This window comes from Kogia breviceps, chromosome 10 (genome assembly GCF_026419965.1).
Source record: "Kogia breviceps isolate mKogBre1 chromosome 10, mKogBre1 haplotype 1, whole genome shotgun sequence".
In the NCBI taxonomy this organism is placed as follows: Eukaryota; Metazoa; Chordata; class Mammalia; order Artiodactyla; family Physeteridae; genus Kogia; species Kogia breviceps.
Genome location: NC_081319.1, coordinates 25,851,834 through 25,878,929, shown reverse-complemented (window position 1 = coordinate 25,878,929; position 27,096 = coordinate 25,851,834). Strand labels below are relative to the sequence as shown.

General features: G+C 42.2%; 1 protein-coding gene across 2 annotated transcripts in view; it reads right to left on the bottom strand.

The window, feature by feature from the left end:
- Positions 1–27,096, bottom strand: part of PRICKLE2 (prickle planar cell polarity protein 2) — a 349,942-nt gene that overhangs the window by 201,558 nt on the left and 121,288 nt on the right. The window lies entirely within an intron of this gene.

Here is a 27,096-nt window from a genome sequence, read left to right as displayed (position 1 = left end):
AGATTAACAATTAGCCTCAATGCTTTAAATTTAGAGGTATTTCATCTAAAAAGGTGTCAGGAGGGTACAGAAAAATATATTGAAAATACAGTTAATATATGACTTACAATCATTTACCTTGTTTCCCAATGTTTCAGACATCCTGTACACATTTAGAACTCTTCAAAATACAGGACAGGGCTCCCCTGGTGGCGCAGGGGTTAACAGTCCACCTGCCGATGCAGGGGACACAGGTTTGTGCCCCGGTTTGGGAAGATCCCACATGCCGCGGAGCGGCTGGGCCCGTGAGCCACAACTACTGAGCCTGCGCGTCCAGAGCCTGTGCTCCGCAACGGGAGAGGCCGCGACAGTGAGAGGCCGCGCGTCGCGATGAAGAGTGGCCCCCGCTCGCCGCAACTGGAGAAAGCCCTCGCACAGAAACGAAGACCCAGCACAGCCAAAATTAAATATAAAATAAATAAAATTCAAAATGCAGGACAAAAAATGAACCATAAAGAAAAAAATACTCGCAATACTAGTGTGAGAAATAAAATATAGACTCTAAAGATTTAAAAATGCATGTTACCCTAGCCGTCAAGATTTTAAACACATATACTTTTTGAGCTAGTAGTTCACTTCGGTGGATTTACCTGGCCAAATGACTTATATACACAAAGATATGTGCCTGATAATATGCCCTATACCATTCTGTAGTAGCGAAAGCTTGGGAAAAAAACCTAAATGTTGATCAGCAAAAAATCAGGACACATCCATATACAAGAAACAGTATCCAGTCATGAATATTTAACTCACAAAAAATGTTTCTTAAATCATTTGTAGCACATACTGGCTACAAATGTCCTCTTGACGGTCTTGAACTAGTAGGAAAAAAGTTAAATCATTCCTTGAGTTTTCTTGCACAAATGACTCACAGTCCTGTAGACTTCCACTTTCATTCATAACTAGGTCTTCAGAGTGCTTATTAAGGATTTTTGAAAATTTGTGTTCATAAATTAAAACACGATTGATTGCCTAAAGAAGAAATTCCAGAATGACAGAGTAAGGACCTCCAAAAATCCACTCCTCCATAAAAACAGTAAGAACACTTGCAAAAATCTGTCAAAATAAACTCTTTCAGGACTTTGGAAATTAACCAAAGGCATGCAACAACCAGAGGAGACTTCATATGAACAAACAAACAAGCACCTCCCAGCGGAATCCTGGTGAGAACAACAAGCTTTGTAGCATTTTATATGGTACTCTTCCCATCATCCTGTCTTCATTTCTGCAGTAACCCTGAGAACCAGCAGTCTTACAATAACAACAGCTTAAAAAACAGTCACCCGGCACCCACTGTAGGGGTGGCAAATGGGCTTGGAGCTCCCGAAGTGTCCTATCCCAAGAAACTTGTCACTATTTGACCAGTCTGAAAGTTCCCTGCAAAGCCCCCAAGCAAGCCTCATTTTCAGTTGACCTGAATCGAAGCTGGCTTAGTGGTAAAAGCCCTACCCCTGGGTGTGCGTTGAAAATACTTAGCAGGAATTGTTTAACATTGCAGGTGCCTGAAGCAACAATACCACTTGGGGGAAACAAAAGGCTGGCCAAAAATCTTAACAGGAAAATCTAGATAATTAGATGAATATAGGGGGCTTGGGAAAGCTCCAGCATATTCCTGAGGCTCTAGAAAGTCAAAGGCATCGGAAAGACTTTGTACATGTCCACAAAGGACCTAAGAGGGCTCCCTTACCTTTAGTTGACCCTGATGTTTTAAACAAGTGGGAATTGAAAGCTAACACAGAAATATTAGCTGTCAGTGTTGATGATGTACATCAACATACACACACAGTCTGTTGGCAAAGGGGAGACTTACTTGTCCTACGTATTTAAGAATATCTTTGTCCAATTATTAGCTGGCTATTAAAGTAACTGAACAGAGACCTCAGTGGACACACATGACAAAGAATACAGATGTTACAGAACTCATCCAAGAAAGTTACTAAACAGACGACAGTACAGCAACAAACTCTGGGGGCGGGAGGGAGACAGATACAGTTTCCAGAGGTGTAACATCATATCATTTCAAGTGTCCAGATTCCATTTCAAATTATGAGACATGGGGCTTCCCTGGTGGCGCAGTGGTTGAGAGCACGCCTGCCGATGCAGGGGAGGTGGGTTCGCGCCCCGGTCCAGGAAGATCCCACATGCTGCGGAGCAGCTGGGCCCGTGAGTCATGGCCGCTGAGCCTGCGCGTCCGGAGCCTGTGCTCCGCAACGGGGGAGGCCACAACAGTGAGAGGCCCGCATACCACACACACACACAAAAAATTATGAGACATGAAAAGAAACAGGAAAGTATGGCCCATACATAGGAAAAAAGAGATGTGGCACATACATACAATGGAATATGACTCAGCCATAGAAAGAAAGGAAATTGAGTTATTTGTAGTGAGGTGGATGGACCTAGAGTCTGTCATACAGAGTGAAGAAAGTCAGAAAGAGAAAAACAAATACTGCACGCTAACACGTATATATGGAATCTAAAAAAAATAAAAGGTTCTGAAGAACCTAGTGGCAGGACAGGAATAAAGATGCACACCTAGAGAATGGACTTGAGGACACGGGGATGGGGAAGGGTAAGCTGGGATGAAGTGAGAGAGTGTCATTGACATGTATACACTACCAAATGTAAAACAGAGAGCTAGTGGGAAACAGCCGCATAGCAGAAGGAGATCAGCTAGGTGTTTTGTGACCACCTAGAGGGGTGGGATAGGGAGGGTGGGAGGGAGACGCAAGAGGGAGGGGATATGGGGATATATGTATACATATAGCTGATTCGCTTTGTTATACAGCAGAAACTAACACACCATTGTAAAGCAATTATACTCCAATAAAGATGTTAAAAAAAGAAATTTAAAAAAATACTTTATTGCTGAAACTCCTAACCATCATTGAGCCTTCACTGAGTTATGGCAGTATCATCAAAAATCAATGATCAGGGCTTCCCTGGTGGCGCAGTGGTTGAGAATCCGCCTGCCGATGCAGGGGTCACGGGTTCGTGCCCCGGTCCGGGAAGATCCCACATGCCGCGGAGCGGCTGGGCCAGTGAGCCATGGCCGCTGAGCCTGCGTATCCAGAGCCTGCGCTCCTCAACGGGAGAGGCCACGACAGTGAGAGGCCCGTGTATCACCCCCCCCAAAAAAAAAAAAAATCAATGATCATGTATCACCTTAATAAACATAACAATAATGAAAAAGTCTGAAATATTGTGAGAAAAAACCAAAATGTGACAGGGGGGCATGAAGTGGGTAAATGCTGTTGGAAAAATGGCATTGAAAGATATGCTCAATGCAGAATTGCCACAGACTTGCAATTTGTAAAAAATGCACTATCTGTAAAGCACAATAACATGAAGTATGTCTGTAAAGAACTCTTACAACTCAACAATAAAAAGACAAACAATCCAATTTTAAAATGGCCAAGGATTTCAAGAGATATTTCTTCCAAGATGATATACAAATGGCCAATAAACATGTGAAAAAATGCTCAACATCATTAGTCATGAGAAAAATACACACTGAGACATCACTTCACATATACTAGAATGTCTATGATAAAAAAAAGACAAGTGTTCTTAGGGGTGTAGAAACAATGGAATCCTCATACATTCTTGATGGGATTATGAAATGGTCCAGCTGCTTTGGAAAACAGCTTGGTAGTTCCTCAAAATGTTAAACATAGAATTGTATGACACAGCAATTCCATTCCTAAGCATATACTCAAGAGAAATGAACATCTATGTACACACAAAAACTTGTACACGAATATTCAGAGCAGCACATTCATAATAGCCCAAAAGTGGAAGCAACCCAAACATCTATCAGCCGACAAACGGAAGAACAAAATGTGGTAAATTTGTACAACAGAATATTATTGAGCAATAAAAAGAAGCAAAATACTGATCCATGCTACAACATAGCTGAAACTTGAAAACATTATGCTAAGTGAAAGAAGCCAGTCATTAAAAAGACACAGATTTCATGATTCCATTTATATGAAATGTCCAGAACAGGCAAATCAAGAGGCAGGATGTAGATTAGTGATTAGCAGGGGCTAGGGACAGGGGGTAATGAGGAATGACTGCTAATGAGTACTACATTTTGGGAGTATTTTGGAGTTAGATATTGGTATTGGTTGCACAATTCTGTGATTATAGTAAAAGTCACTAAATTGTTATTTAATTTTATTTTTTTGCCCAACAGATTCTTTTTATTATTTTTTATTTATTTTTTTACACAGCAGGTTCTTATTAGTTATCCACTTTATACATATTAGTGTACATATGTCAATCCCAATCTCCCAATTCATCACATCACCACCCGCAGCCCAACAGATTCTTGACAGTGGTACAAAACCAACTCAGTATGGGAAGGATAGCTTTTCAAAAGGAAGCTGGAGCAATTAGACATCCATAGAGGTAAATAAATAAATAAATAAATAAATAAATATATATATATATTTCAGCATAAATGTCATATCATACTTTATACAAAATTAAATGAAAATGGTTTATGGATTTAAATGTAAAATATAAACCTATAGAAAAACGTTAGGAAAAAAAATGCTAAAATATTCTTAGAATGCAAGGCAAGGTGAAGTTTTTTTTTTAATTTTTTTAACATCTTTATTGGAGTATAACTGTTTTACAACAGTGTGTTAGTTTCTCCTTTACAAAAAACTGAATCAGTTATACATATACATATGTTCCCATATCTCTTCCCTCTTGCGTCACGCTCCCTCCCACCCTCCCTATCCCACCACTCTCGGTAGTCACAGAGGTGAACTCCCTGTGCTATGCAGCAGCTTCCCACTAGCTATCTAATTTACATATGGTAGTGTATATATGTCCCTGCCACTCTCTCACTTTGTCACATCTTACCCTTCCCCCTCCCCATATCCTCAAGTCCATGCTCTAGTAGGTCTGTGTTTTATTCCCGTCCTACCCCTAGGCTCTTCATGACCTTTTTTTTTTTTAGATTCCATATATATGTATTAGCATATGGTATTTGTTTTCTCCTTCTGACTTGCTTCACTCTGTATGACAGACTCCAGGTCTATCCACCTCATTACAAATAACTCAGTTTCATTTCTTTTTATGGCTGAGTAATATAAAATTGTTAATTTTAAAAAGGAGAATTTTGGATAGACAACAAGGTCCTACCGTATAGCATAGGGAACTACAGTATCTTGTGATAACCCATAATGGAAAAGAATATGAAAAACAATGTATATATATGTATAACTGAGTCATTTTGCTGTACAGCAGAAATTAACACATTGCAAATCAACTATACTTCAATAAATTAAATTTAAAAAATAAAAAGGAGAGTTTTATGATATGTGAATCATAGTGCAATAAAGCTGGTTTTGTTTTAAGCTGATAGGAATAAAGAAAAAAAAAAATAGACTGCCAGGATTCTGGAGCCAGACTACTAGGTTAAATCTCAGCTCTGACGCTTACTGTGTGACCTTTGCAAACTACTTAATCTCTCTGTGCCCTCAGTACACACATCTGTAAAACAGCATAATAATAGTACCCACTTAAAGGGGTTGTTGTGGGGATTAAATGATTTAGCTATTGTTAGTATTTGGTGGGGGCAGTTTTCAGGCTTTCTCTCACCTTCTGAGGAAGAAAAGAGGGAAAGAGAGATGATGGAGCAGGTATGTCTAGAAATGGAGGAGAATTAAGTTGAAGATATAAACCACCCATGACTGGCTTTATTTCTTTGTGCCGAGGGAAGTCAGGGGTGGACAGGAAAGAAGGATCTCTTTGAAGTTACCATGGCAAAGCTAACAAGGAGAAGAGAAGACCAGCTGAAGTAGGAAACCACGTGTTTGGCGATGTCACCTGCACGGCTGTAGCGCTTACAAAACCATGGCACCCCAGAATCAATGACAGAAAACAGAATGGAAAACTTTTCCAGGGCTGTTGATTGGTTTGGGCTGTGGGCAAAGAAAAATGAAGCGAGGGGAAAGGAGTATGCTCAGCAATGTCACTGAGGAAGTGACAATGGAGTTTCAGTCAGGAAGACAGGACCCATGTGCTCCTAACAGAGCCAAGAATGAGACAATTCCCTGAAAGCTCTCAAAAGAGATGGTCAGTCTGAAACAAAGTTTACTGCACTGTTGGAAGAAAGGAACTAGAGTTCTTTAACCTAGAAAGAAGACAAATCAATGAGGACATGCGTTAATTGTTTCACTGATTTTTACTTCTTTCAACATTTTCTCCTAAACCCTTTTTCTCCCATACCTTACCACTGTCAGGTTCTCTTGCTGGCAACCGATTTTACTACTCAGGCTCATAAGGTAACGTAAATTCTAGTGGAGGTGACTTGTTTGAAAGAGCACATTGAAGAGAAGTACTTAATAATTTTTAAAAAAAAAACCACCATGAATCTAGCTAGCACTTTCCTCCAAAACCCCATGTACTTTAACATAATTTATCCTATAAATTCCCTAGGACAGCATTTGCTGCACCATCACGTGTAGGTCTAATATTCCTTGAAAAAAAGCATTCTCTAGTTAAAATGGTTTTTTAAAATTATTACAAACCATTCCTCTTTTCCGTACTTACAATGAATAGTAGCATATTAAGGGCTCTGAAAAGTCCTGCAGTGAGGAAAACTATTCTATTTGTAAACCTAAAGTTTCCCAAATTCATTTGAACATAGAATCCTCCTTCCAGAGAAGCTTTTACATCATGATTCAGTGGGATCCTGTGAAGCACACTTTGAGACCTATTACTCTGTGAAAAGACAACATGCTCCATAACAAACAGATGGGTAACTAGAATCCCAAAGAGGGGAAGCAACTTCTTATGGCTGAGTAAGGAAAATACTCCAGTTGAGACATCCTGTTCTGTTCCCTTTCCTCCTCCCAATTAAGTGAATTTCCCCAGGCACTGCTCATGGGAAATGTATTCCTGACAGCTAACCACCAGACAAGGGATCTACAAAGGCATTTTCCTTAAGGACATCAAAGCAGGCATATGTAACAGATTCCCAAGGCATCTGGGCACAGCGAGGTATAAACATGAGATGGCATCACTTTACCAGTCTCGGTGTTCTACAACCTTTTCCTGTTGCACCCTGCACCCCTTATGATAACACCCCTGACGTAATCCTCAACTGTAGATTCAGCCATTGATCTAGGAGATTTTCCAGTCGAAGACTCCTAGCTAGAGAAGACAGAATCCTGTCTCTGTGATGTTGCTGGGTTGGTCTCAAATAATTTCATACAGGGTATGGTGGGAGCATCTAAAACACTGGTTCTCAACCTTGGCTGAACTTTGACATTGCATGGGGAGCTTCTAGAATCCCAAGAGCCAGGGCTCAACCAGGTCAACAGTGTAGGAATCTCTGGAGGGAGGAACAGTATCAGTATCGGTGCCTTTTTAAAGCTCCCTGACGGTTCCACTCCGTAGCCAGGGATGAGCATCGCTCTTGTACGTGGCAGCATTCTGGAACAGCACTGGGCTTGCAGAAAGGGTTTATGAGCTGTTTTGAGCCTGCTCTGCTAATGAATATTCATTTAGTAAATGTCTCTATGTGTGGGAGGATTTGGCCCGAGGCCTGCTTTCATTAAAACTGGAGCAAGGTTACAGAAGAGTGGCCAACACTCACTAACTCTAACCTCTTTGGCCACTTCCAAAGAATCCACAGGGATCAGATTAGCTTTGGTCAGCTCACAACAAGGGGACAACTCCCCACTTCCCTTAGAGGAAGGGAAGGAAGACAAAGCTTTTGGTAAATACTATTCTCACTAAAAAGACAACCTTTTTTTCCTTTCCCTCTTGCCTCTGGGTTGGGGGTAAGGCAGTCAAGGCCTGTCCTAGTGAAACGGAGCCTGTTAGAAAGCACTGGAGGACTACAACTTCTGAACTTGGAATATGGGCTACCTGCACCCTCTGTCCCCACTCTGCGTCTTGGTCACAGTTCTGGAAGAACGGGATAACACGTACCAGGTCCCAAACATCATTCTACTATAAATACATAAACAAGTGGGCGCACACAATTATAGAGTCAGGGGCCAAAGCCAATTATCTCAGAAAATGCCTTGACACATTTAAATTCCATGGTACCCCGGGACTTTACGCCCCAGTCTCCTTACAGGTCTAGATTGCTGAACACAGGGATAATCTCCACACTAAGCAAACCTCCTCGCTCTGGGAAATCGCCTCTGCTATTACCCCTTCAGAGCTCCATCCACTTTAATAACAGGCATCCATCAGAAGATGGCCCTGAAATAAATAGGCAGTAACAAATAGGACAGGCTACATTCACGGGAAAAGAGAACAAGAAGAGATGAGATTAAATATTTTCTGTGCCTTTCATCTTGCATGTCACTCTCACCAACTGAAATAGTTTACTGTGTCCTTTTTCCACCCACAGCATGCTTGCTGAGTTCTCCTAGCAGAGATCGTGGTCGACAAGAACACCATGTGAATTAGAAACACAAAAAAGACTTTCATCTTATCCTTCTTGAAAGAAAAACAGAAAACAAAAATGATTGTTATGGACTGAATTGTGTTCCCTCCACCACCTCTCATTTCATATATTGAAGCCCTACCCCCACTGCATTTGGAGTTACGGCCTACAAGGAAGTAATAAAGGTTAAGTGAGGTTATAAGGGTGGGCCTGAATTCCATAGGACTCATGCCCTTATAAGAAGAGGAAGAGACACCAGAGATCTCTCTCTACATGTACAGAGGAAAGGCCAGGTGGAGTCATAGCAAGAAGGTAGCCGTCAGCAAGTCAAGAAGAGAGGCCTCACCCGAAATGAACCCTGCTGGCACCCTGATCTCAAACTTCCAGCCTCTAGAACTGTGAGAGAATAAATTTGTTTTAAGTCACCCAGTCTGTAGTATTTTGTTATGGCAGCCAAAGCTGACAATATAATGATACTGAATATGCTTCGAAGATATGAGAAGAAATGGGTCTCCATTTTATCAAGTGGAGTTCTACTAACTAGAGTGGAGAGACTTTTCTCTACCAAAATGGGGGAGCACGTAGAAACGGCAAAGAAAAACTAATGCCTCACTATGTGCCATCAAAAAGCAAGTTGTGAATGAAAGGGGCGAGCTAGTTAGCTCTTTTCGCTGACCATTCAGGACTCAGAGTGAAAGTGGAGTTCAGGCCAGTGCATGTAGCACACTTTTAAGCATCAAATCAAAAAACCTGGAGATAAAAGCTTCCAACTGGTTGTAGAAATGCCAATTTCTTCCATTTTTTGCACTGGATCAAGTTAGCATTACAATGATTGAGCAAGAAATTTCGATCTAGGCATGTTTGGATTGGAAACAGGAGCTTTGGAGAAAACAATCCCTAAAAATTTCAAAGCAAAATCTTCAAGTGAAGACTAATGCAGAGCGGCTGTTTTTGACTCTTGAAATAAATGTAACAATATTTGAATTCCTGAAGCTAGGTTAACAGCTAAACAGGCTTCACTAAATACAAGTTACATTTTTCCTTCTCTCTTTAAACAAATGTATCAATCACAGCAGTTAATAACAATGCTCAGTCACAATGTATGAAGTGCTGGATGTATTTTTTTTTTAAATACCCTTTAGGGACTTCCCTGGTGGCACAGTGGTTAAGAATTCACCTGCCAACGCAGGGGGAAAGAGTTCGAGCCCTGGTCCGGCAAGATCCCACATGCCACGGAGCAAATAAGCCCGGGAGCACAACTACTGAGCCCGCGTGCCACAACTACTGAAGCCCGTGTGCCTAGAGCCCGTGCTCCGCAACAAGAGAAACCACCGCAGTGAGAAGCCTGCACACCGCATCAAAGAGTAGCCCCTGCTCACCACAACTAGAGAAAGCCCGCACACAGCAACAAAGACCCAACACAGCCAAAAATAAATAAATAAATAAATTTATTAAAAAATAAAATACCCTTTAAACAGAAATGTTAAGTTGCTAAATAATATCTTGGGTAAACAAGGTTTTCTTTTAATATTGCCCTTCTTACAATTTACCTATATCTGATCACAAAGTTGAGGCCCTGGTAGTTTATCAGTACACGTACTGTTGAGCTGATGTCAACAATCAACCACTCACTATTCTGAATTATACCTCTTTCCAGTGAAAATAACCATCACTCCAAAAAATTGCTTCTCTTTGTCCCTCATCAGGGCGCAGAACTGAATAGTTATCTGGATACCCGTTGTTGAAAAATGTAGACACTTCACAAGCAAGGGCAGCAAAATGTTAAGAAAAGGGATGGCGTGCTTCTTAGAGTCTACTTGTATATGAAAACTTTGGCCAGAAAGCAAATACCAGCACTGGGGATGAGGAAAGGGAGAAGGGATCTAGATTTTGTGCATTCTCTGACTTTCAACTCCTATTCTTTCAACTTCAACACACTGTCTCCCAGGAAGAGAGAAAAAGACTTCAGAACGCTTCTGCAGAAGAAAGTCCACAGTGTGTCTATTACTGTATAATATATACCACAAAGATGCTGCTCTGTGCCAAATCTGTGTCTGTTGTGATCCTCTACATAATCCCTTGGCTCACAGACATTTAACCTGTACTAGGATTTCATTTCCATATGCTAATTTGTTGCTTAGTAACTGTTTTTAGAGCATTTTGTGTGTATGTCTGATTTGTCTCCAGGAGGACACTGTAAATTCCTTAAGAGCAGGGCCCAAAGAACATTATGAGGTGATCCCAGCATCCCATAAACACACCCTGTAGAATGAGAAAAGCAGGGGTGGGGTGGAAACCAAGGAGTTCTATTTGTGATGTAAGCTAAAATGGTATATGTGAGAAAAATGGGATCCATTGTAGACATCTTTTGAGTTTTGCCAGCCCAGAACCCCTCAACCCATTTTTCTGGTACAAACATCCCAGTTCTCATTTGGGAACTACCCCTCCATCAACCTCAGAGGAAGTAACTAAGGCCAACATAGGAGTAGGTGGGTTTGACCCTACTACTCCCTTAGGCTCCAGAGACTGGCACATGGTCCCAGCCCTGGCCAACTGCAGCCCTCCACCTCCTTGGCCCAGGGACTGGTTTCGGGACAGACTCTTGAGTCAGCCACAAGACTACTGCTGAAACTTTGGGGAAAGATTCTTTTTTTCTTTTGCAGGGGTCGTCAAGCTGATTAGATAAAGCCTAGGTTTGCTAGGATCAAATCCTGCCTGAGATTGAAGCTAACTGAGAGGGAAGCCAAACCCAAGAGATGACAAAAGAAAATCCAAAGTCTGATCTTGTTAGCTGAACACCTACATTCATTATGCCTGAAGTCCACCTACCGCTTGCTTTTGCTGACAATACATTTCCTTTTTTTGGTTGAAACAAGTTTGAATTGGACTTCTGTCACTAACAACCCAGAGTCCTGATTAACACAGGTTAATCACTCATAGTGGTCTACATTAAAATAAAGTGTGTCAGTTACAGGGAAAATGGCAGCATGAACAAGAGACTTGCGAATCAGATGACACGGGTTCAAATCCTAGCTCTGCTGGGTGTCTTTGAGCAAGACTCAATCTTTTAGCCTCACTGTTCTTTTTTTTTTTTTTTTTTTTTTTTTTTTTTTTTTTTTTTGCGGTACATGGGCCTCTCTCTGCTGTGGCCTCTCCCGTTGCAGAGCACAGGCTCCAGATGCGCAGGCTCAGCGGCCATGGCTCATGGGCCCAGCCGCTCCGCGGCATGTGGGATCTTCACGGACCGGGGCACGAACCTGTGTCCCCTGCATCGGCAGGCGGACTCCCAACCACTGCGCCACCAGAGAAGCCCTAGCCTCACTGTTCTTAACTATAAAATAGATATTTAAAATATTTATCCCTCAGGTCAATTACATGAATTAAATTAGAAACAGTAGGTGAAATTAGGCTGCCAGCTGTACCAGCCATCTCTTTATTTCATTTGGTGGTTCAGAAATAGCGCCTAATACCTCTTCCCTTCCTTGTTCTAACTAGATCATAAACTTTTTACCTGAAAAGCAGGGAAGGGTAGACAGTAGTTCTCCAAGTGTGGTCTGGCAACTCCCAGGGACCCCCAAAATCTTTCCAGGGGGTCTGGGAGGTAAAAATATTTTCATAATAACACTAAGATGTTATTTGTCATTTTTGCTCGAGTTCTCTAATAAATGTTAAATGGAGTTTTCAAGACAATTTGTGATATCACAATAAACTGAATACAGAAGCAGATATGATTACCCAGCTGTCTTCTGTTAAGCTATACATTCAGATTTTGAAAAAAAAATGCCATTGTGCACACTAATTTTTTTGTTGTTTGGAAAATACGACATTATGTTAACATATAATAAGTTTTTTATTTTTATATTTTAAATAAATTACTAAGTGAATATTTTTAAAGTTCCCAGTTTGAATTCTGATTATGGTAAATATTTATAGATATAACCCACGTAAACTAAAGCTCTTTTTAAGATACTAAAGGGATCTTGAGAACAAAAACTATGAAAACTCATGAAGTTAAAAGCATAGACTGGGATTCCCTGGCGGCGCAGTGGTTGAGAATCCGCCTGCCGATGCAGGGGACGCGGGTTCGTGCCCCGGTCCGGGAAGATCCCACATGCCGCGGAGCAGCTGGGCCCGTGAGCCATGGCCGCTGAGCCTGCGCGTCCGGAGCCTGTGCTCCACAACGAGAGAGGCCACAACAGTGAGAGGTCCGCGTACCGAAAAAAACAACAAAACATGGACTTTGGAGCCACACTAGATGATGAGTTCAAATTTTTGCTACTTACTGACTTAAAGAGGGATTTAAATGCTCTTTATTGGTCTTAGTTTTCTCATTTGTAAAATGGGCATAATTATAGTACCTATGTTCCTAGTGTAAAGTTGAAATGAGTTAATATATGTAAAATGCTTAGCTCAATGCCCAGTATGCAGTGAATGCTCAAAAAAATAAAAAAAGAAAACTTAGTTGCTCTATTACTATTAAAGTTGAAAATACAGAATAGGAAAAAAAGAATTATACAAAGCTCTACAATATATACACTGTTTTCACTGTAGCAATTCCTTTCAGCATATTATTTATGAATACTTATCTAAACTCTGTGCATTCAAAAGATAACTAGATTGTGCCCTTACGGAACTTACAATTTACTAATAGGAAGAGTAATTACTTACCTTATACTTTGTACCAGGCACTGTTCCTTGAGTGTTCAATTTAATCCACTGAGATATGTAGTGTTGGTTTCAGCATTTTACAGTTACTGTAACTGAGGCTGACACAGATGTAGGAACTTTCCCCAAACCATACAGTTAGTGAATAGGCATATATCAACTCAAACCTACATGTGCCAGACAATACAGCCCTTGTTCTTTACCAGGACCCTGCAGAATCCATACTGGGGTGGCCAAATACTGAGAAGTTTCGAATCAAAGTTTACCTCCAAAGGAAAATGGAAGTACATCCTCACTCCAAAAAGGCCTAGAGGAGACGGCTTAAAGATGGCGGAAGAGTAAGACGCGGAGATCTCCTTCCTCCTCACAGAGACATCAGAAATACATCTACACGTGGAACTTCTCCTATAGAACACCCACCGAACGCTGGCAGAAGACCTCAGACCTCCAAAAAGGCAAGAAACTCCCCACATTCTTGGGTAGGGCAAAAGAACAAAGAATAAACAGGGACAAAAGAATAGGGACGGGACCTACGCCAGTGGGAGGGAGCCGAGAAGGAGGAAAGACTCCCACACACTAGAGGCCCCTTCGCGGGCGGAGACTGCGGGCGCCGGAGGGGGAAGCTCCGGAGCCGCGGAGGAGAGCGCAGCCACAGGGGTGCGGAGGGCAAAGCAGAGAGATTCCCGCAGAGGATCGGTGTCCACCGGCACTCACCAGTCCGAGAGGCTTGTCCGCTCGCCTGCCGGGGCGGGCGGGGCCGGGAGCTGAGGCTCGGGCTTCAGTCGGATCCCAGGGAAAGGTCTGGAGTTGGCAGAGTGAAGACAGCTTGAAGGGGGCTAGTGCGCCACGGCTGGCCGGGAGGGAGTTCGGGAGAAGTCTGGAGCTGCCGAAGAGGCAAGAGACCTTTTCCTCCCTCTTTGCTGCCTGGGCGCGAGGAGAGGGGATTAAGTGCGCCGCTTAAAGGAGCCCCAGAAGCGGGCGCGGAGCTGCCGAAGAGACAAGAGACTTTTTCTTGCCTCTTTGCTTCCTCGGGTGTGAGGTGAGGGGATTAAGAGCACCGCGTAGAGGAACTCAAGAAACGGGCGCGAGCCGCGGCTGTCGGCACGGACAGTAGAGACGGGTGTCGGACGCTAAGGTTGCTGCTGCCACCACCAAGAGGCCTGTGTGTGAGCACAGGTCACTCTCCACACCGGCCCTCCCGGGAGCCCGTGCAGTCCGCCACTGCCGGGGTCCCGGGATCCAGGGACAGCTTCCCCGGGAGAACGCACGGCGCGCCTTGGGCCTGTGCAGCGTCACGTCGGCCTCTGCCGCCGCGGACTCGCCCCGCCCCCGTGCCACTCCCTCCCCCCAGCCTGAGTGAGCTGGAGCCCCCGAATCAACTGCTCCTTTAACATCTTCCTGTCTGAGCGAAGGGCAGTCGCCCTCGGACAACCTACACGCAGAGGCGGGACCAAGTCCAAAGCTGAACCCCAGGAGCTGTGCGAACAGAGAGGAGAGGGGGAGGTCTCTTCCAGCAGCATCAGAAGCGGCGGATTAAAGCTCCACAATCAACTTTAAGTGCCCTGCATCTATTGAAAACCTGAATAGACAACGAATCATCCCAAGTTGAGGAGGTGGACTTTGGGAGCAAGATATACTATTATTTTCCCCTTTTTTTTCTTTTTGTGAGTGTGTATGTGTATGCTGCTGTGTGAGATTTTGTCTGTATAGCTTTGCTTGCACCATTTGTCCTAGGGTTAGACCGACCCATTTTACTTTTTTCTTTTTTTTTTTTTTAAAGGAAATTTTTCTTCTTAAAAATTATTTTTTATTTTAATAACTATACTTTATACTACTCTGTCTTCTCCCTTTCTTTCTTCCTTTCTTCCTTCCTTTCTTCCCTCCTTCCCTCCTTTCTTCCTTCCTTCCCCCTTCTTTCCTCCCTTCCTCTGCACCTTCCTTCCTTCCTTTCTTGCTTCCTTCCTTCATTTCTTCCTTCCTTGCTTCCTTCCTTCCCTCCCTCCCTCCTTCCTTCCTTTTCTTTCCTCTCTATTTATTCTACCTTTTATTTTGAGCCGTGTGGAGTAAAGGTTCTTGGCGCCCCAGCCAGGCACCAGGGCGGTGTCCCTGAGGTGGGAGAACCAACCTCAAGACACTAGTCCACAAGAGACCTCCGAGCTCCACGTAATATCAGACGGTGAAAATCTCCCAGAGATCTCCATCTCAACACCAAGACCCAGCTTCACTCAAGGACCAGCAAAGAACAGTGCTGGACACCCTATCCCCAACAAAGAGCAAGACAGGTCTACAGCCCCATCCATTAGCAGAGAGGCTGCCTAAAATCATAATAAGGTTACCAACATCCCCAAACACACCACCAGACGAGGACCTGCCCACCAGAAAGACAAGATCCAGCCTCATCCACCAGAACAGAGGCACTAGTCCCCCCAACCAGGGAATCTACTCAACCCACTGAACCAACCTTAGCCACTGGGGACAGCCACCAAAAACAACAGGAACTACGAACCTGCAGCGTGCAAAAAGGAGACCCCAAACACAGTAAGATAAGCGAAATGAGAAGACAGAAAAACACACAACAGATGAAGGAGCAAGATAAAAACACACCAGACCTAACAGATGAAGAGGTAATAGCCAATCTACCTGAAAGAGAATTTAGAATAATGATGGTGAAGATGATGCAAAATCTTGGAAATAGAATAGACAATTTGCAAGAAACAGTTAACAGGGACCTGGAAGAAATAAAGAGGAAGCAAGAAACGATGAGCAACACAATAAATGAAATGAAAAATACTCTAGATGGGATCAATAGCAGAATAACTGAGGCAGAAGGACGGATAAGTGACCTGGAAGATAAAATAGTGGAAATAACTACTGCAGAGCAGAAGAAAGAAAAAAGAATGAAAAGAACTGAGGACAGTCTCAGAGACCTCTGGGACAACATTAAACGCACCAACATTCGAATTATAGGGGTCCCAGAAGAAGAAGAGAAAAAGAAAGGGACTGAGAAAATATTTGAAGAGATTATAGTTGAAAACTTCCCTAATATAGGAAAGGAAATAGTCAATCAAGTCCAGGAAGCACAGAGAGTTCCATACAGGATAAACCCAAAGAGAAACACGCCAAGACACATAATAATCAAACTGTCAAAAATTAAATACAAAGAAAACATATTAAAAGCAGCAAGGGAAAAACAACAAATAACACACAAGGGAATCCCCATAAGGTTAACATCTGATCTTTCAGCAGAAACTCTACAAGCCAGAAGGGAGTGGCAGGACATATTTAAAGTGATGAAGGAAAAAAACCTACAACCAAGATGACTCTACCCAGCAAGGATCTCATTCAGATTTGATGAAGAAATTAAAACCTTTACAGACAAGCAAAAGCTGAGAGAGTTCAGCACCACCAAACCAGCTCTACAACAAATCCTAAAGGAACTTCTCTAGGCAAGAAACACAAGAGAAGGAAAAGACCTACAAGAACAACCCGAAACAATTAAGTAAATGGTAATAGGAAAATACATATCGATAATTACCTTAAATGTAAATGGATTAAATGCTCCCACCAAAAGACACAGACTGGCTGAATGGATACAAAAACAAGACCCATATATATGCTGTCTACAAGAGACCCACTTCAGACCTAGGGACACATACAGACTGAAAGTAAGGGGATGGAAAAAGATATTCCATGCAAATGGAAATCAGAAGAAAGCTGGAGTAGCAATTCTCATATCAGACAAAATAGACTTTAAAATAAAGACTATTACAAGAGACAAAGAAGGACACTACATAATGATCAAGGGATCGATCCATGAAGAAGATATAACAATTGTAAATATTTATGCACCCAACATAGGAGCACCTCAATACATAAGGCAAATACTAACAGCCTTAAAAGGAGAAATCGACAGTAACACAATTATAATGGGGGACTTTAACACCCCACTTTCACCAATGGACAGATCATCCAAAATGAAAATAAATAAGGAAACACAAGCTTTAAATGATACATTACACAAGATGGACTTAATTGATATTTATAGGACATTCCATCCAAAAACAACAGAATACACATTTTTCTCAAGTGCTCATGGAACATTCTCCAGGATTGATCATATATTGGGTCACAAATCTAGCCTTGGCAAATTTAAGAAAATTGAAATCATATCAAGTATCTTTTCCGACCACAACGCTATGAGACTAGATATCAATTATAGGAAAAGATCTGTAAAAAATACAAACACATGGAGGCTAAACAATACACTCCTTAATAACGAAGTTATCACTGAAGAAATCAAAGAGGAAATAAAAAAATACTTAGAAACAAATGACAATGGAGACACAACGGCCCAAAACCTATGGGATACAGCAAAAGCAGTTCTAAGAGGGAAGCTTATAGCAATACAATCATACCTTAAGAAACAGGAAACATCTCGAATAAACAACCTAACTTTGCACTTAAAGCAATTAGAGAAAGAAGAACAAAAAAACCCCAAATTTAGCAGAAGGAAAGAAATCATAAAGATCAGATCAGAAATAAATGAAAAAGAAGTGAAGGAAACAATAGCAAAGATCAATAAAACTAAAAGCTGGTTCTTTGAGAAGATAAATAAAATTGATAAACCATTAGCCAGACTCATCAAGAATAAAAGGGAGAAGACTCAGATCAATAGAATTAGAAATGAAAAAGGAGATGTAACAACTGACACTGCAGAAATACAAAAGATTATTAGAGATTACTACAAGCAACTGTATGCCAATAAAATGGACAACCTGGAAGAAATGGACAAATTCTTAGAAATGCACAACCTGCCGAGACTGAACCAGGAAGAAATAGAAAATATGAACAGACCAATCACAAGCACTGAAATTGAAACTGTGATTAAAAATCTTCCAGCAAACAAAAGCCCAGGACCAGATGGCTTCACAGGCGAATTCTATCAAACATTTAGAGAAGAGCTAACACCTATCCTTCTCAAACTCTTCCAACAGATAGCAGAGGGAGGAACACTCCCAAACTCATTCTATGAGGCCAACATCACCCTGATACCAAAACCAGACAAAGACGTCACAAAGAAAGAAAACTACAGGCCAATATCACTGATGAACATAGATGCAAAAATCCTCAACAAAATACTAGCAAACAGAATCCAACAGCACATTAAAAGGATCATACACCATGATCAAGTGGGGTTTATCCCAGGAATGCAAGGATTCTTCAATATACGCAAATCAGGGCTTCCCTGGTGGCGCAGTGGTTGAGAGTCCGCCTGCCGATGCAGGGGACGCGGGTTCGTGCCCCGGTCCGGGAAGATCCCACGTGCCGCGGAGCGGCTGGGCCCGTGAGCCATGGCCGCTGAGCCTGGGCGTCCGGAGCCTGTGCTCCGCAACGGGAGAGGCCACAACAGTGAGAGGCCCGCAAAAAAAAAAAAAAAAAAAAAAAAAAAAAAAGAACCATTGGAATATACGCAAATCAATCAACGTGATACACCATATCAACAAACTGAAGGAGAAAAACCATATGATCATCTCAATAGATGCAGAGAAAGCTTTTGACAAAATTCAACACTCATTTATGATAAAAACCTTGCAGAAAGTAGGCATACAGGGAACTTTCCTCAACATAATAAAGGCCATATATGACAAACCCACAGCTATCATCGTTCTCAATGGTGAAAAACTGAAACCATTTCCACTAAGATCAGGAACAAGACAAGGTTGCCCACTCTCACCACTCTTATTCAACATAGTTTTGGAAGTTCTAGCCACAGCAATCAGAGAAGAAAAAGAAATAAAAGGAATCCAAATAGGAAAAGAAGAAGTAAAGCTGTCACTGTTTGCAGATGACATGATACTATACATAGAGAATCCTAAGGATGCTACCAGAAAACTACTAGAGCTTATCAATGAATTTGGTAAAGTTGCAGGATACAAAATTAATGCACAGAAATCTCTGGCATTCTTATACACTAATGATGAAAAATCTGAGAGTGAAATTAAGAAAACACTCCCATTTACCATTGCAACAAAAAGAATAAAATATCTAGGAGTAAACCTACCTAAGGAGACAAAAGACTTGTATGCAGAAAACTATAAGACACTGATGAAAGAAATTAAAGATGATACAAATAGGTGGAGAAATATACCATGTTCTTGGATTGGAAGAATCAACATTGTGAAAATGACTATACTCCCCAAAGCAATCTACCGATCCAATGCAATCCCTATCAAATTACCACTGGCATTTTTTACAGAACTAGAACAAAAAAATTTCACAATTTGTATGGAAACACAAAAGACCCCGAATAGCCAAAGCAATCTTGAGAACGAGAAATGGAGCTGGAGGAATTAGGCTCCCTGACTTCAGACTCTACTACAAGGCTACAGTAATCAAGACAATATGGTACTGGCACAAAAACAGAAATATAGATCAATGGAACAGGATAGAGAGCCCAGAGATAAACCCACACACATATGGTCACCTTATCTTTGATAAAGGAGGGAAGGATATACAGTGGAGAAAAGACAGCCTCTTCAATAAGTGGTGCTGGGAAAACTGGACAGCTACATGTAAAAGTATGAAATTAGAACAATCCCTAACACCACACACAAAAATAAACTCAAAATGGGTTAAAGACCTAAATGTAAGGCCAGACACTATCAAACTCTTAGAGGAAAACATAGGCAGAACATTATACGACATAAATCACAGCAAGATCCTTTTTGACCCATCTCCTAGAGAAATGGAAATAAAAACACAAATAAACAAATGGGACCTAATGAAACTTAAAAGCTTTTGCACAGCAAAGGATACCATAAACAAGACCAAAAGACAACTCTCAGAATGGGAGAAAATATTTGCAAATGAAGCAACTGACAAAGGATTAATTTCCAAAATTTATAAGCAACTCATGCAGCTCAATAACAAAAAAACAAACAACCCAATCCAAAAATGGGCAGAAGAACTTAATAGACATTTCTCCAAAGAAGATATACAGATTGCTAACAAACACATGAAAGAATGCTCAACATCATTAATCATTAGAGAAATGCAAATCAAAACTACAATGAGATATCATCTCACACCGGTCAGATTGGCCATCATCAAAAACTCTAGAAACAATAAATGCTGGAGAGGGTGTGGAGAAAAGGGAACCCTCTTACACTGCTGGTGGGAATGTAAATTGATACAGCCGCTATGGAGAACAGTATGGAGGTTCCTTAAAAAACTACAAATAGAACTACCATACGACCCAGCAATCCCACTACTGGGCATATACCCTGAGAAAACCATAATTCAGAAAGACTCATGTACCAAAATGTTCATTGCAGCTCTATTTACAATAGCCAGGACATGGAAGCAACCTAAGTGTCCATCAACAGATGAATGGATAAAGAAGATGTGGCACATATATACAATGGAATATTACTCAGCCATAAAAAGAAATGAAACTGAGTTATTTATAATGAGGTGGATGGACCTGGAGTCTGTCATACAGAGTGAAGTAAGTCAGAAGGAGAAAAACAAATACCGTATGCTAACACATATATATGGACTCTAAAGGAAAAAAATGTCATGAAGAGATTAGTGGTAGGACGGGAATAAAACACAGACCTACTCGAGCATGGACTTGAGGATATGGGGAGGGGGAGGGGTGGGCTGTGACGAAGTGGGGGAGTGGCAGGGACATATATACACTATCAAATGTAAATTAGATAGCTGGTGGGAAGCTGCTGCACAGCACAGGGAGATCACCTCTGTGCTTTGTGACCGCCTGGGGGGGTGGGATAGGGAGGGTGGGAGAGAGGCTGATGCAAGAGGGAGGAGATGTGGGAGCATGTGTGTATGTATAACTGATTCAGTTTGTTGTAGAGGGAAAACTAACACACTATTGTAAAACAATTATACTCCAATAAAGATGTTAAAAAAAAAAAAAAAAAAGGCCTAGAGAAATCCCAATACACCCACTTTTATGGTCCTCCTCCTAATATTGAAGGCTTTAGGGACATGAATAATGTAATGATTCCTGTTACGGCTTGAGGGTACAGAACAGTATTGTAAATCTGAGAAGTAAGGTCTCATTAATCCCATTCTTTAGAAAACACAGAAATGAGTCATAATATACATCTTTACAGAAGGGAGGTGCCTGATTATGAGGGGTATTACCTGCTTTCAAGTGATGCCTATGAAGGAAAAAGCTCTTCTCAAGACAACAATAGAGAGAAGCACCACCAAAAAAGACCCGGAAATGTCGCACACAATTTGTAGCCTAAATTATAAACTGTTCTCCCTTGCTGTACAATCTTTCAGAAAAAATGAAATGTGCCCCTGGGGAATGAAAAATAGCTAAAGACAACCAAAAATATGGTCTTTAGGGAGAGAAGCAATAAATCATCTATTACTTTTAGTAATTTCTCATTGCTTGTCTTGGGAGGGTGCTTTTTTCTTTTTTTCCCTTCTTTTTCTCAAAAGATTCATTTTCAGATTAGTCAAAGAGGGCTGGAAAATGCTGGGAAGTTGAAGGTACTTTTGAATCGTTTTCTGGGGCAATGCTGCAAAGCTTTTCAGGGAAAATGATGCCACCCTAGCCTAGAAATCTGTGTGAGCTACAGGGTTTAAGCAAGACAGGGAGCAGAGACCTTGGTGTAACTGACCCCTGCCATTTTAGTTGAACTTGGAATAGACTTTCTCTGTAATAGAGGAAGGAAAACCTGATATAAATTAAGTTCTGTGGGACCATAAATGGATGTAGGAAAATAAAGGAATAAATTTTTAAAATAAAGAAAAAAATGTGCATTAGAATATGTTTCAACCGCAGCAGAAAAAAAAAAATTATTCCTTATAAAAGTGGTGAATACAGGTTTACAAATGAGATTATATTATTGTGGTATTACGGATTAAAAGGAGCTCCCTCTCTGTAAAATGGTGCAATTACTGTGGAAAACAGGATGGAGGGTCCTCAAAAAATTAAACATGGAATTACCATATGATTCAGCCACTCCACTTCTGGATAAGCACCCAAAAGAACGGAAAACAGAGACATTTGTACACCCATGTTCATAGTAGCATTATTTACCATAGTCAAAGGTAGAAGCAACCCAAGTGTCCACTGGAGGATGAATGGTATATACATACAAAGGAATATATTAAGTCTTAAAAAGAAAGAAAATTCAGACATATGCTACAACATGGATGAGCATCGGGGACGTTATGCTAAGTAAATTAAGCCAGTCACAAATATTGTATCATTCCGTGCAAATGACGTATCTAAATAGGTTACACCTGGAGCAGTCAAATTAATAGAGACAGAAAGTAGAATGGTGGTTATCAGGGGCTGGGGGGAGGAGGAGAGCAACAGGGAATTACTGTTCAATGAGGACAAAATTTCCATTTAGGGAGATTAAAAAAGGGTCTGGAGATGGATGGTGGTGATGGCTGCACAACAATGTGAATATCTTAATGCCACTGAACGGTTCAACGGGGTTAAAATTGTAAACTTTATATATGTTTTGCCACAAAAAAAAAGGAAACTGAAAAAAACAAGCAGGGCTTCCCTGGTGGCACAGTGGTTGAGAGTCCTCCTGCCTATGCAGGGGATGAGGGTTTGTGCCCCGGAGCAGCTGGGCCCGTGAGCCATGGCCGCTGGGCCTGCGCGTCCGGAGCCTGTGCTCCGCAATGGGAGAGGCCACAACAGTGAGAGGCCCAAGCACCGCAAAAAAAAAAAAAAAAAAAAAGCAAAACACAAAGCACAAATGCAGCCCCCTCCCCCATCCGCACTTTTCCAGACAGTGTCAGGGCGCTACTCGGCCTACCAAGAGGCAGAATCCCCCTTGCCCAGCCCTGCAATCTGGACTAGCTCTGGGACTAGCTCTCAGCACAGAATGTGATGGAAGTGACATTCTGGGATGTTGGACCTGAGGCCCTGAGAGGCCTAGGAGCGTCCACTGTCCACTCTGGGGACTCAGCCACCACGTAAGGAAGTCCAGACCATCTGGCTGGAGAGAGAAGCCACATGGAGAGAAAGGCCCTGCAAGATGGGAGGCCGGGGGTGGGCAAGAGGCCACATGGGGAAAACGAAGGCATCCCAGTCAACGGCCAGCACCCAGTCACGTGAATGAGGCCATCCTGAATTCTCCAGAACCAGTTGAGCTGCCTCAGCCAACGCCATGCAAAACAGAGACACTCATGCAAGCTGAGCCCTGCCCAAAGCCCTGATCCATAGAAGGGTAGCCAGTGGGTGGGTTTTCCTACGCCACTGCATTTTGAGGTGGCTTGTTTCACAGCAATAGATAATTGAAACCATCCGGCAAACATATGTTGCACTTTTAGAGAATTTCCTCTTATGTAATCCTACTTCTACTACTGTTTATTATATTCATCCATTCATTCAACAAATATTTGAGTATCTGCTCTGCAGCAAGACTCTTCCCAGCATTTGAGATCTATCACAGAATGAAACAAAGGCCCCTGCTCTCAGGGAGGTTATGTTTTAAAAGGACGCAATGACAGTCGATAAACGCAATCAATAATAAATTAGTGAGTATATTAGAAGGTAAGGTGTGAAAGAAAAGGAAAACGTAGAACAAAGTGCTGGGAGTTCGCATCAGAGAGGGTAGGGATATAGCTATTTCTTCTTAGTGGGCCTGCAGAAACCTCTTCTGTGAAAAGATAACTCATCTTTTCTATCCTGCGTTTGTTGTTATCTGACCTTTCCTGATGATGCTTAGTTTTAATTATATGTAATCACTGTGCTAATGGACATAAATATAGGCAACTCAGTTCATCATCTTGATTACAGAAAAAAAGTATATGTTCTCTCATACTGCTTTTACTATTAAAAAAAAAATTCACCTGCAGGCAAAACCTTGAGGTAAGACATGGAGATCCAAAAATTGCCAAATTCCCACCCCAAATCTAGAAGGGCACCTGTGGATTTTCGACAGCCTTTATGCCAAACTTGCACACAAGAGTGACAATTCATGATGCTGAATGTTGAATAGTACAGCTTGCTCTGAAAAGGATTTTTACTGCTCACATTCTATCAGCTTCACATAAATTCATGGTTAAGACAATACGCTTTGGTGTCAGGTACACCTTGGTTCAAATACAAGTTCCACCACTTACAACCTGGTTGACCTGCTCCCTAAACCTCAGTCTCCTGGTCTATAAAATGGGGATAATTATACAGCTCCTCACAGAAGGAAGGATTAACGAGACCAAATACAACTTAAAGTATTTAGTCAGTGGCTACAAAACGGTAAGCAATAAATAATGTTATCTATTATCATGTGATTATTTTCAGAAAGTATTCTCAGGTATAAAATATGCAGGAGAAGAATGACAGTCAATGCCTGACTATAAAACCATGGAATGAGTCATCACTGGATCGTTCACAGGTCCTCCACATCTTTTAGAAGCATGAAGGCAAAAGAGCTCTGGAACTAGATTCAGAGAAAGCTCATGCTTACGGGTGCCTCCTTGCTCTAACCACATTCTGAGGCTAGACATAAGTGACCTTTTAATTATACGTGACCCTGGTGCAGAATCGATCAGAAGGGGTCAAGTTGAAAGCCAATGTCAAATGGACAGAAAGATACTCTCCTCTATATCTGAATATTGAAGGCCCCATGAACCACCCCTCCTACCTGAATCAACCTGAGACTGAACCCTAGGGCTTCCCCTGCCTTCTTGAAACAGTATTTCTGACTCTGGATCAGCACGTAATGATGAATAGAAGGGATTTTTGTCTTTTGGGGGTAGGAGGTGCGAGGGGACTGTCTGGCGTCTAAACTCCTTCCTACGGTTGGAGAATCCCTGCCTTGTAAGAGGAAGATAGAGCCTATCTCTCAGCAGAGAAGGTGAAAAATCTAAACCTCACTCCAGGCTCTCCCGGCAGCTAGGGGAAGGCCTGAGCAGTTGTGTGGCCTTGTCCAGAGTCTAAAATCTGTATCTACTGACACAAAGGAGCAGGGATGGGGGGTGATGCTGGTCTCTCAACCAGCTGCAACATGCGCAAAGGCGGCATCACACTAAGGTATGAGCCATAGCCACCCCCGTGTGCTGCACGGGCAGCCGTGTCCAGGTGGACCCCTCTTGGACATGCTTCTGGCTGTCTGACTCAACAGAGTGCTTCCCTTTGATGTGTCTATGCTCAGACCCTGGCTCTCCTGCCTTCCTGGAGGTTTAGTGAACTTCCTGATAACAGTCTTCCTGCTCCAATCAGCCCAAGCTCGAGGCTGTAACTTACAACTAAGAAGCCTGATGGATGTAGTAATTCTAAAACATCTACCACTGGGCGAATCTGACCAGGTGCCAGGCACGGGGCTCTGGATATTAAGTATGTTATCTCAATTTATTCTCACCACCACACTGCAAAGAAATCACTCTTATCTCCCTATTTGAGATAAGGAAATTGTTAAGTGGTGGAAATGGAATTTGACTTCAGGCCCCTATAATATGAAGACACATTCAGTTAACCATTAGAATATACTTAACTCCTACCCCTTGTTATTTAGATCTTTAATTGAAAAAATGTTATTAAGCACCTATTATATGCCAGGCACTGTTCTAGACACTGAGGAGAGAATAGTGATTAAAATAAGCAAAAATCTGTGCCCTGACAGAATTTACATTCTAGATCTTTGCTACAGACTGAATATTTGTATATCACTAAAATTCATAGGTTGAAACACTAATTCCTAGTGTGATGGTATTAGAGGCGAGGACTTTGGGAGATGATTTGGTCATGAGGCTAGAGCCCTCAGGGATGGGATCAGCACCCTTATAAAAAAGACTCTAGAAGGCCCCCTTGCCCCTTCCATCATGTGAAGACACAGCAAGAAGACAGCTATGAATCTGGAAGCAGGCCCTCATCACTGAATCTGCCAGCGCTTTGATCTTGGCCTTCCCAGCCTCCAGAACTGTGACAAGAAATAAATGTTTGCTATTTATAAGCCACCCAGTCTGGGACTTCGTTGGCCGTCCAGTGGTTAAGATTCTGTGCTTTCAATGCAGGGGAGCAGGTTCAATCCCTGATCCAGGAACTAAAATCCCACATGCTACATGGTGCAGCCAAAAACACCCAAAAAACAAAAAAAGCCATCCGGTCTGTATTTTTGCTATAGCAGCCTGAACAAACTAAGACAGTCTTGTATTCTTGATTCTTATTCTGCTGGCTAGTTTTCTTTCTTTCTTTTTTTTTTTTTTCTGCGGTAGGCGGGCCTCTCACTGTTGTGGCCTCTCCCGTTGCGGAGTACAGGCTCCGGACACGCAGGCTCAGCGGCCGTGGCTCACGGGCCCAGCCGCTCCGCCCCAGGTGGGATCTTCCCGGACGGGGGCACGAACCCGTGTCCCCTGCCTCGGCAGGCGGACTCTCAACCACTGCGCCACCAGGGAAGCCCTGACTAGTTTTCCTTAATGATGCTGTGTTCTCTGTTCTGACCCCAGCCTAAAAATTTAACTCCATCTAACCCCACCATTCTATCTAGTTCAGCAGAAAGAGCCCAGATCACGGACGGCACATGTGTAGCAAACTCTCAGCTGCTGCGAATCCATCACAGAGCCTGCGAGCAGTCTCAGAGCCTCCCCGACACAGCTCTGCAGGCGGACACCGCCCCATGAGCCAGTGTGCCTGGAGAGGGGAATTCTATTTATTCACCATCTGTAGGAGGTCGCTATGGATGCCCTAACAAATCACTGCAGACCTAGCAGCTGAAAACACCACTCTTTCATGACCTCACTGTTCTGGAGGTTAGAAGTCCAGGGGGCTTTACTAGGTTCTCTGCTTTAGGTGTCACAAACCTACAACCAGGTCTTGGTGGCTTAGCCCCTTATCTACATGCTCTGGGCGAAGAATCTGCTTTAAGCTCCTTCAGGTGGGTGGCAGAATTTACTTCTTTTTAGTTGTAAACCCAGATGACCTCCTTTTTGCCTTTTGCCATATAACATAACACAGTCATGGGAGTAAC